Source organism: Schistocerca cancellata, chromosome 6, assembly GCF_023864275.1.
Source record: "Schistocerca cancellata isolate TAMUIC-IGC-003103 chromosome 6, iqSchCanc2.1, whole genome shotgun sequence".
Lineage (NCBI taxonomy): Eukaryota > Metazoa > Arthropoda > Insecta > Orthoptera > Acrididae > Schistocerca > Schistocerca cancellata.
Genome location: NC_064631.1, coordinates 585,366,900 through 585,378,624, shown reverse-complemented (window position 1 = coordinate 585,378,624; position 11,725 = coordinate 585,366,900).

Here is an 11,725-nt window from a genome sequence, read left to right as displayed (position 1 = left end):
CGCGGTCATCTTCTAAGATTTAGCAAAAAAGCAAAAGATTCCGCTACTAAGATGCGACGTCATTACTATTGTTTTTAAATCTTTCATATGTTATTGTTAAAACCATGAGGCCACAGCTCAGATATTGGGAGGGTTGTTCCTTTACAATGAATGTTTAAAGAAGTAGTGCTGTGAAGAAAATGGAAATTTCAAGTGAAAGTTTTCGGTGGATAGTTTTTTTTGCAAAGGCGTAACTCGTCAGCAATTATCCGAATCGTTTCCTTCAACTTTTGATAAGCAGTCACCTTAAGAAAACAATTATCACAATCGGTTTGCAATATTTCGTCTCGGCCGTACTTCCGTCAGCAATGAACTTCGTGAAGATCGACCAAAATTTGTTATTCCAAGGAACGTGGCTACTGTGGGGAAGACGACTGAAGACGATCGGCACTTCAGACAGAAACACCCTTCTGCATGTAGAAAACTGCGCTGCATGCGATTTTTTGTGATCGTTTGGCTGTCAAAAAAGTCTATTGCCGATGAATCGTACACTATTTGACGGAAGATTAAAAACAGAACCGAGTCACTTGATATTAGGAAATAATTGAAAATTTGACCGAGGAAATGTGCATCCGTGTGCGACGTCGGAACAGGAGACGAAATCGGGATATATCTGTACATCCTGGGAGCTATGGAACATTCGTCTGTGTGGTCGTTCCAAGGTTACCGAACCCTACAAAAGTGGTTCGTTCGCGAAGTACTTCCAAGAAACTGATCCCTTATTTCTTTTTTATACTGGATCATTGCTTCATAGGATCGAAGAAGAATTAATGCTGACAAGGTAATCGATGGAATCAGGAAAAAGAACCAAAAACATCGCATCATTTTTCATGCCGACAAGACCAGCCACGTGTCACGCAACACGTCAAATAATTAATTAACGACTGAGTCTAATGTTTGATTGCCCGTATTCATCTGAGTCTGTGACTGATGATTTCCTTCTCTTCCCGTGTGTCGAATAAAGAATGAGTGTACTACAATTTTCATGCCCTCAAGAAGTTGGACACTTCCAAAAGATTGTTCTTGAGGTAACAACATCAGAATGTGTAATTCAATCCTTCAAACTAATTAAAAGGCTATGTAACGACAGTCAACTTTATTATTGTAATGAGCCACTTTCGTGAGGCTCAGTTCGGAAAAATCATATCTTTCAATAAGGAAAGTATTGTCACCTTTACTAATACACCTTTGTTGAAACAGATAAAAATGGAATCGAAATGTAATAACGGTTTTTTAGAGAAGCAACTGTGTTACCAAATTATGGTTGTAATTAAAGTTAAGTATTGTTAAGAGATACACAGCTCCGTTAAGAAATTGGATTTCCATCTAAAAGTTTAAATGAGAAATTTAGAGAAAAATAATTTTTATTTCATCATTTTTGATTAAATGTGTTTACTTTTGTCCAGTTTGCGGCACGAAACTTTCCAATTTAATATTTCGTATATATTTAGTGAAATTTATAAGTTGTAAGTGGAGAAAACCATCATGATGACACATCGAATAAAAAGCTTCTTTTTTTTTTACATTACTGTCTTCTTACAACCTGTTTATATCAGAGTACCACTTACACACTATGTCCTCAATAATTTGTTGGATGTATTTCCAACTCCGTCTTCCTCTGCATTTTTCACCCGATTACAGCTTCCTCTAGTACCATGTAAGGTATTCGCTGATGTTTCCTCTAGTCCAATTTTCTTGTCATTGTTTTGCATAGTTCCTTTCTTCGCTGATTTTGCAGATAACCTCCTCATCGCTTGTCTGATCGTCGCAGGTTCGAATCCTGCTTCGGGCATGGATGTGTGTGATGTCCTTATGTTAGTTAGGTTTAAGTAGTTCTAATTTCTAGGGGACTGATGACCTCAGAAGTTAAGTCCCATAGTGCTCAGAGCCATTTGAACCATGTCTGATCAGTCCGCCTAATTTTCAGTCCCTCTGAAACATTTCGATTTTCTTCTTTTGCTGGTTTTTTCACAGTCCTTGATTGACTACCATACGGCACTACGGTACAAAGACAATTTCTCACAATATTCTTTCTCAGATTACGGCCGCTATTTGATGCCAGCAGACTTAAGTTGGCCCGGAATGCCTTCTTTGCTTGTGCTAATCTGCTTTTTATCTCTTCCTTGCTAATTTGATCATGGGTTGTTTTGCTTTCAAGGTAGTGGGATTCCGTAACTTCGTGTACTTCGTTATTGTCATACAGAAGTAATATTATGTAAACAAGGAAAGAATTTCAAGTTCTACCAATAGTTCAATTCCTTCACCATAGAAATCCGCTCCTTGGTCACGGACCCGTTCTAGAACCGCTGTGTGAATGCCCTCATCCTTAGAAAATGTGTTTCCTTCCATATTTTGTATCCATTTGCCAAAAAGGTGAAAATCGCATTGTGCAAGATATGGACTTCCCGATCAGCGTCGTCCACGTTTGTGAGAGCTTGGTCAAAGCAGTTGCTCCATTTCACTACGGCTGAACGTTACATTAAATTTGCACCATACGTCAGCCGAATACCACTGTAAATCTGGCTGCAATTTAGACGTTTTGCCCACAAGAATAGTACTGTTTCTCGTACGTCAGCTTTGGAGTATGTCTGCAGGCACCGCGCCCTTTCAGTCCTGCACTGTGACTCACCATTTGCCCGTGCCGCAGCAGATGTGTTGGTAGGGTACCACGAATGTCTACCAGTGTGCCACTCTCGCTCATTAAACTTAGCGCGGCGCCACATGTCCAACTTATTTTTTGAAGTCTCTACGCAACATTCAACACAGAAATCTATTTAGATGCCAACTTTGTCGAGTAACGAGTCAGTGCAAGTTAGAGTTCGTGGGTATTCGGGGTCAGTATCTCATAAGAGTAGGATGGCTGGTATTGTGAGAACAGTTTTTGAATTTGCACGATTTTAAAGGGTTTTACACTGTGTGGCGTGGTGATACAGCAACCAGTATGTAAAGGGAGAAGAAGAAAACGATCTCGGTTGCAATGTTGAAATTATTGTTTATTTATTCACCCATGACTGCGTGTCGCCTAATTCAAGGCATCTTCAGATTGGCCTACATTATTAAATCTAATGTTTATCGATGTTCTCGTGATCTTCTGTTTCAAACTACTTAACAAAGTTGCCGTTATTTTCTCTGCCGACCAGGTAGACTATCGTAAAAGGTTTTCGTCACCATGGTGTGGCGATACGGCAACCAGACTGTTTTGTTCTTCTCATTCTACATACTGGTTACCGTATCACCGCGTCACGGAATGGAAAACGTTTTACGATAGTCGTCAAGGTCACACAGAGAAAATGGTGCGACATCGTTAAGCAGTTTGAAACAGAAGACCATGAGAACATCGATGAACATTAGATTTAATAATGCAGGCCAATACCTTGAACTAGATGAAACACTCGTCATTGATGAATAAATAAAGAATCATTTCAATATCGTAACCAAGACTGTTGGCTCCTCCTCATTGTACAATTTTGTTTGCGCAAATTAAACATGAAACAACGGAAGCAGAAAGTGTCGTTTAGTAATCATTACGTAAACCGAGCCAAAATAGGTACTTGTTTCAGAACTGAGATTCTGTTATGAACAACTACAACGATTAAATTGCAGCCAAAACGCACATAAGTTTTACCTAATTTTTACTCCCAAATTCTCATTACAGCTGTAGTGTGCTACATAAATTTCCGTTTCATTAGAATAAGCTCACCATATATTAGTCACTCACTTAAAACAGTACACTCTTCACTTTGGACCACTGTAGTCGGTGAAGAACTAGTACCCTACCAGGCTGTCCTGTGACCTTTCACCAACTTTGTAGGGCTACGTCTTGAAAGTGAAGTTGTGTATGTGTATATGTGTTACTTTGTTGTACTAAGGTCGGTCGACGTAGAGACGTGAGAGAATATCAGAAAGGGGCAATCGTGTTTGGACGTGTCCATGACCACACTGCGAATGAGACTGCCCGACTTGTTGGTGTATCAATGCGGACTACCCAGCAAGTCTGCAAGGTATATTGTACCCGGTAGCCATGTAATACGTTGTAAGAACAGTGATCGTGAATGAACATATCCTAAAGCACAGGGACCGAGGACGAGTGTCAGTCACCCCTTGTCAATGACAATCAGTTTCAAACCCGACGGGAACTGCTACAGTTGGTAAATGCAGCTCCACCTCAACCAGCTGTGGCGTTCGCTGTGTTATTCAGTGGTTTGGTATTTAACTAATTTGTAAATGAAAATGATAATGTTATTTCATTACAGAGAGTAATTACAAAATAATTTTTTCTCCCGGCTAATGATTTGGTCAAGTTGCTAAAGAAATCCAAGTCAACGTTGTGTTAAAGTGTTGTCTGTAAGTTGCGTAAGTGTCACTAAATCACAGTTCGTACAACAGATTCTATACTACTATTGATTATGATGGAAACAGTTATCTTCAGCAAAATGATAATTAAAACCACCGAATGTCAGCCGCGCACAACACTGACGTATGTTAGCTGAAATAATATTCTTCGCAACAAGTGCGTAATTAATTTCGGCTCCATACATCAACAAGAAAGGTTTGTTATATGGATCATGCTATGAGCACTGTTTTTAAAGAACCAATCTGATTCGAATTATTTTCATTAAAATGAGTTCTGGACCACCGGTGCACATCTATTTTTACACATTTTTATTACCTGCGGTATTTATGTCTGCAGAGTTGCGTAATTTGAATTTGCCGCTGAGATAATTATTAAGATAGCGGTAGACAATTGACAGAGACTTTCTATTGTTAGAGCAAATTTCGGTTTAACAGGATACGTATTTCAATTAATGCTTATTAAACTTTACTTTTATATTGTCCACTATTTAGACTAATTTTCATCAAGCAAACCTTTGATACTTTCGTTAAGAAGTACGGATAAAATTCAATACAAATCGTTATCATCAATGGCTGCGCTCCTTGCAGCGGAAAGAAATAATTAACACAGGCAATGCTTATTGAGAGAGGAATTAAAGTTACAGATAATTATTCACTCATATTTATAATAATAATGAACTCTATTCTCAAGTAATAATTAACAAATAATTACAATTTCTTAACAGACCTCAGTATTATATGCGTATTGAGTCCGCAACCTACAAAAGCCAACAAAAAAAGGGAAAAACAAAGGAACGTGAACACAGATCATAAAAGGAATTTAAAATTATCATTGTCTTTGTATGATACACATCGATATGTCCAATTACATTATAAAATATTATATAAATAATTAACATTTATAATCGTTTTGTTTTATTTTACTGTTTTTCTATATGTCGGATAGATAATGTTTATAACTGTTAGAGGCATAATTTCCTCTCGTCGCACTGTAGCTAAAATTTATCTCGTGGATGTTACACAGCGAACATTGCGAAGCGAGCTGCGTGCAAAGGAAATTTTGAGACGGCTACCTTGAAAAAGGCCTTTGCTCACAGCATATTAACGAACTGGAAGCGTATAATGCGGTCAAATGAGTCTTGACTTCGTCTTTTTTAAATTATTCAAAGCGTCGAGTGCACCAGCGACATAGTGAGACTTTTAACCTGCAGTGTGGTGGGTGTAATGAGGACGGAGGTGGTTCTACAGTGTTCGTGGGATTGCTTTCCGTACCAGGACTTTGAGTCTCTCATTCCGTGAACATGAACCAGGATGTTTATTTGCACATTACTGGTGACTAAGTGTCGCTGTGTTTCACGCGTCTTCATGATGAGTACGTTGTTGGTACTACTGTTTTGTAAGATGACAACAGCAATGTTCACAGTAGTTCATGCATACGTCCCTGGTATGACGAACCTCGATCCGCTAAAACATCCGATCTAACTCTCACTGGAAAAAAGAACTGTTTGGAAGAACGGACGAAACGCAGAAATCAATATCCCCAGTTGTTTGGTAATTCCATTAGGATCTAATCATCAATGCTACATGTAGAAATTTGTAGAGTCTGTTTCCTCGCAAAACTGTGGCTGTTGTCAAGGCCGGGGGGCGGTGTTACACGACATTATCGCCATATCTCCTGAGGTAACAATTTTATGCCCCGTGGGTTTACGACGCAGAGTAGAAATTAAGTGTTTTTAGTAAAACGAGTATAGGGAAGTTACAAGTGGATGAAAATATTTCTAGAAACTATTCGAAGGCATAGGGTAGAGATAACTAAATAATTTTTAGCGAGAAATATTTTTATTTCAGTGTTTTTGTAAAAACATATGTGCAATCCGTCTACGTGCCATGATTTGCCTGCGTTCATAAAGCCGCGCCAGTGGTTGGAGAAGACTATCGGTTGTTAAGTCGTCACTGGACTGTCATGCTATAGGACCAGGTCAGCAGAATTTTGTCATGCAGCGAATACTATTATTTTCAGTTGAACACCCAATGTGCATTTTTTCAATAAACAGCAACGTTTCACACACGTTGGCCGGAAAAAATTGAAGCGAAGACGTCTTAAAACCAAAGCAGCAGCACAGGTGAGACCCACGAGCTGACTACAGTTCCAGCAGCTGAACCACGACATCAACTTACGTACAGAGTACACTAAGAGGCTTTTAATCCGTCCTCGCGGCGGGACGAAGCAGCTAACTTTGATGCGGATGCGGACGGGACATCCGTCCTCACGAGATACCGCACCGTCGACACAGGGGACGAACTGATTAATGTGCTTTGTGCTCTTAGCGCTCTCCAGTGGCAGTGGTTAGCTTTATTCGGCTCCAAAACGGTGAGAGTAGAACTCCTACCTTAGGTCCATTAAAATGTATATTTCCTCCCTTGTCCGTTGTCATGTTGTTCTGTCTATATTATACGCAAAGAAAAACTTCAGTATCATGTGCATGTTATAAGAAAAAGAGGAAAGTCCCATGTCCTCAGAGGCAGCGCACTTATACAGGATGTCCAAAGAAAAGTGTCTAATACTTTGAGAGATGGCGAAACTCATCGGCCGGCCAGGGTGGCCGAGCAGTTCTAGGCGCTACAGTCTGGAACCGCGCGACCGCTACGATCGCAGGTTCGAAACCTGCCTCGGGCATGGATGTGTGTGATGTCCTTAGGTTAGTTAGGTTTAAGTAGTTCTAAGTTCTAGGGGACTGATGACCTCAGAAGTTAAGTCCCATTAGTGCTCAGAGCCATTTGAACCATTTTGAAACTCATCTAAACAAGAAAAATCTGTCCAATAAACATGGGTCCAAAAATGTGTTCAGGGATAAGTGCAATAAACAGGGGTCCGGAAATGCGTACTCTCTGCGATAAACACGTGTTTACTGGAGGTGTTCAACGTGGCGTCCACTCATGACAATGCAACCCTCTGCACTCTGGCATAAGAAATGACGCACCCTTTGAAGTGTACACGGTCGTCATTGTACCTGTAGGCACGCATTGAAGACGTGACCCGGTAGCGTCCGCACATCGTTGATTCACGTGGCGTGGACCAATTCCTTCAAGTGTCCCCATAACCAAAATTCTAGGAAATTGAGACTTGGGCAAGGAGCAGGCCAAGGCGTGGGGTCCCCCGACCAGTCCAGCGGCCCTGAAATGCCTGCGTCAGATGCTCGCACACACAGTGACCAAAGTGTGGTGATGCGCTGTCATGCATGAACCACATTTGCATTCGTTATTGCAATGGCACAGCCTCGAGCGAAGTAGGCAGTACATTAACGAGAAAGTCCAGATAAAGCTCCCCAGTTAACCTTTGTGGTAGCAAGTATGGTGCAGTTAATCCATCGACAAGTACACCTGCCCATACGTTGATTGAGAATCGATGTTGATTCCCTCTTTCCTGAATTACTTGGAGATTTACATCTGCTCATATATGCTGGTTACGGAAATTCATAACAGCATCACTTATGAACCCTGCCCCATCGGTAAATAAAATGATGGATTTGAACATTGGATCTGTGTTACACTACTGCAACAGCCATTGACAGACCCGCTGTCTGCCGTGATGATCCTGTGGTCTTAGGGGCTGAACGCGCTGGACATGATGAGGGAACAGCAATTGCTCATGAAGTACCACCCATCCTCCCCCCCCCCCCCCCCGAAATAAGAAAGTGAGACACGTCTTCTGCTGGTGCTAATCGTCGCACTCTCGTCCCAGAGGATTCTTCGACAACGTAGCACTCGCTCCTCCATATCAGGCGAGCGGACTGTGCGAAGACTTTGTAGTGTAACGACGTAAGTTTTTTTATAAATGATTTTCTTTTGACATATGACCATGTGTAGACTTCGTCACCTACGTCAGTTACAACACACTTCAAAATTATTTATATTATTTTTAAATTGTCTCAGAATGGTTCTTGAACGAAACTGTAAAACATCATTTGAGTCGTATGCGCAGAATTACGTCACTCAGTCCAATTGGTTTGCGCAAACTTTTTCGATTTAGATGTCGTTTGTTTCTCCTCAGAAATTATATTAATGCACGTTATCTGATTTAATAAATATTAGAACCACATTGAATAAACTTTCGAGATTCAATCTCGCGATGTTGTCAAAAATTAATAATCTTGTCAAATATATTATTAATTCATTCACATAATTCTGCATAAATAAATTCTCGGAACACGTATTTAAACTTTTGTAGCATCCACTAGTTTATTATCTTCCTACATATAGACGTGAACCTGAGCCTTGACAAGACAGGACTGAACATTTACAACATGATTAAACTTTCTATGACATCATTGTTGTACAAAATTACAAATTTTTCAGTTTTTAGAAGCACGACGCAACAACTCGGTTTCAGGATCTTCTGTTGCTCTCTGGCTGTCGACCCGCGACGTCTAGTGGCCAGCAATTTTCTCTCTGGTCCCGGCAGCGAAGATGCTGTCTCCGTTCGTTGCGCCGCCCTCTCCGTACATGAAACATAAAAAATTTAATACAGAAACTTTAGACAGTTCACAACTATTACAAATATTACAAAAATACATAAAAAAACACAAAATTAGCTTATATTCACCTGCAAACTGGGCTGACACTGGTGGATGGGTGACGCTTCAATTTCGCGTCCCACAACTTCCACTGTCAGTCTTCCGAGGCGAAGGGTACTGCGTCCCTCAGACGGTGGAAGAGTCTGCCGAACAGCTTATCAGAGGGCACAGAATCTCTCAGGCTACGTCCGTTTGCTAAACCATAGCAGAATATCACATTCGCCATTTTACTTGTCGAGTAGTAGGCTTCCACTGGTAACAAGTGGGGGAAGAAAATGTAAATGTACACCATTTGAACGTACAAACAGTGCAATAATAGTAATCACATAAGTGAATCCGAGTTTGGAAGAAGGTAAAACACCATGATACGTACTCAGGGGTGACAGTACTTGACAATAAGGCACACAAACACGACGGAAACTAACGTAGCCTACAACACGACTCCAACCACGCAACTGAATGCAGACCACCTAACGGTCGGTAGAGTAGTGTGAGGAAGACATCATAAAACCCCGCCGACACATTTGACGGGGAGCCAACCCAACGACTGTGCTAATATCCGCAACCAAGCATCGCGCAGCCCTTCCTATAAACACGTGTTTATCTCGAAAAGTATGCGTTTCCGGACCCACGTTTATTGGACTTATTTCTCTTGTTTCGGTGAGTACTACTACCTGTCATAGTACTCGATACTTTTTTTGAACGCCCTGTATTTACATGACATCAGGTATTACAGCAATATTTCTGCTAATTTAAGAAGAACGTCCCATAACGTTTTAGAAAACGCGAAGGAAAAAAAATCTGGGTACAGCAGGATGCGAACCCGCTAAAAGTATTTCGTAGCTCGTCATTTCTACGAATTACGCTACAGTGAGCTTGTGAAGGAAACTACCTTGTATTTCATTTTACTATACGCTGAAGGCTTTAAAAAGGTAGTATGTTAGCTGGCATTTAATTATAACAAATCCTACCAAGAACGATTGCCTTGAAAAGACGCAGTTTCATAACGCCCGAGCTATTACACGTAAATAACTAAATACAAAAATTCTTTAAACTCCACATGACGTTTCCCATCATCTTATTGCAACCAATAACGACACTTTTCCGAGGTATCCTTAATGTGCTGTTGCTATGAAACGGCATATGGTTCAAATGGCTCTGAGCACTATGGGACTCAACTTCTGAGGTCATCAGTCACCTAGAACTTAGAACTACTTAAACCTAACTAACCTAAGGACATCACACACATCCATGCCCTAGGCAGGATTCGAACCTCCGACCGTAGCAGTTGCGCTGTTCCGGAGTGAAGCGCCTAGAACCGCTAGGCCACCGCGGCCGGCCAAAACGGCATATATTCATAGGCTGTTCGTTAGAACAATAAATAAATAAATAAATAAAATAAAAGGACCAAATATGGGTCCAAAGTGAAAACGGGAAACACATCATGGCGTCTCTCAAGTTCGGATTGTTCTTCTACTCTACCTGGCATGTTGTCGAAACAGCGCAGACTTATTTCGTGTTTCACTTGACGAAATGGCACCTCAGCTTGAAACATCTACATGTACATCTACATCTACATCCACACTCCGCAAGCCACCTCACGGTGTGTGGCGGAGGGTACCTTGAGTACCTCTACCGGTTCTCCCTTCTATTCCAGTCTCGTATAGTTCGTGGAAAGAAGGATTGTCAATATGTATCTCTGTGGGCTCTAATCTCTCTGATTTTATCCTCGCGGTCTTTTCGCGATATATACGTAGGAGGGAGCAATATACTGCTTGACTCTTCGGTGAAGGTATGTTCTCGAAACTTCAACAAAAGCCCGTACCGAGCTACTGAGCGTCTCTCCTGCAGAGTTTTCCACTGGAGTTTATCTATCATCTCCGTAACGCTTTCGCGATTACTAAATGATCCTGTAACGAAGCGCGCTGCTCTCCGTTGAATCTTCTCTATCTCTTCTATCAACCCCATCTGGCACGGATCCCATACTGCTGAGCAGTATTCAAGCAGTGGGCGAACAAGCGTACTGTAACCTACTTCCTTTGTTTTCGGATTGCATTTCCTTAGGATTCTTCCAATTAATCTCAGCCTGGCATCTGCTTTACCAACGATCACCTTTATATGATCATTCCATTTTAAATCGCTCCTAATACGTACTCCCAGATAATTTATGGAATTAACTGCTTCCAATTGCTGACCTGCTATTTTGTAGCTAAATGATAAGGGATCTTTCTTTCTATGTATTCGCAGCACATTACACTTGTCTACATTGAGATTCAATTGCCATTCCCTGCACCATACGTCAATTCGCTGCAGATCCTCCTGCATTTCAGTACAATTTTCCATTGTTACAACCTCTCGTCGATATACCACAGCATCATCTGCAAAAAGCCTCAGTGAACTTCCGATGTCATCCACAAGGTCATTTATGTATATTGTGAATAGCAACGGTCCTATGACACTCCCCTGCGGCACACCCGAAATCACTCTTACTTCGGAAGACTTCTCTCCATTGAGAATGACATGCTGCGTTCTGTTATCTAGGAACTCTTCAATCCAATCACACAATTGGTCTGATACTCCATATGCTCTTACTTTGTTCATTAAACGACTGTAGGGAACTGTATCGAACGCCTTGCGGAAGTCAAGAAACACGGCATCTACCTGGTAACCCATGTCTATGGCCCTCTGTGTCTCGTGGACGAATAGCGCGAGCTGGGTTTCACATGACCGTCTTTTTCGAAACCCATGCTGATTCCTAC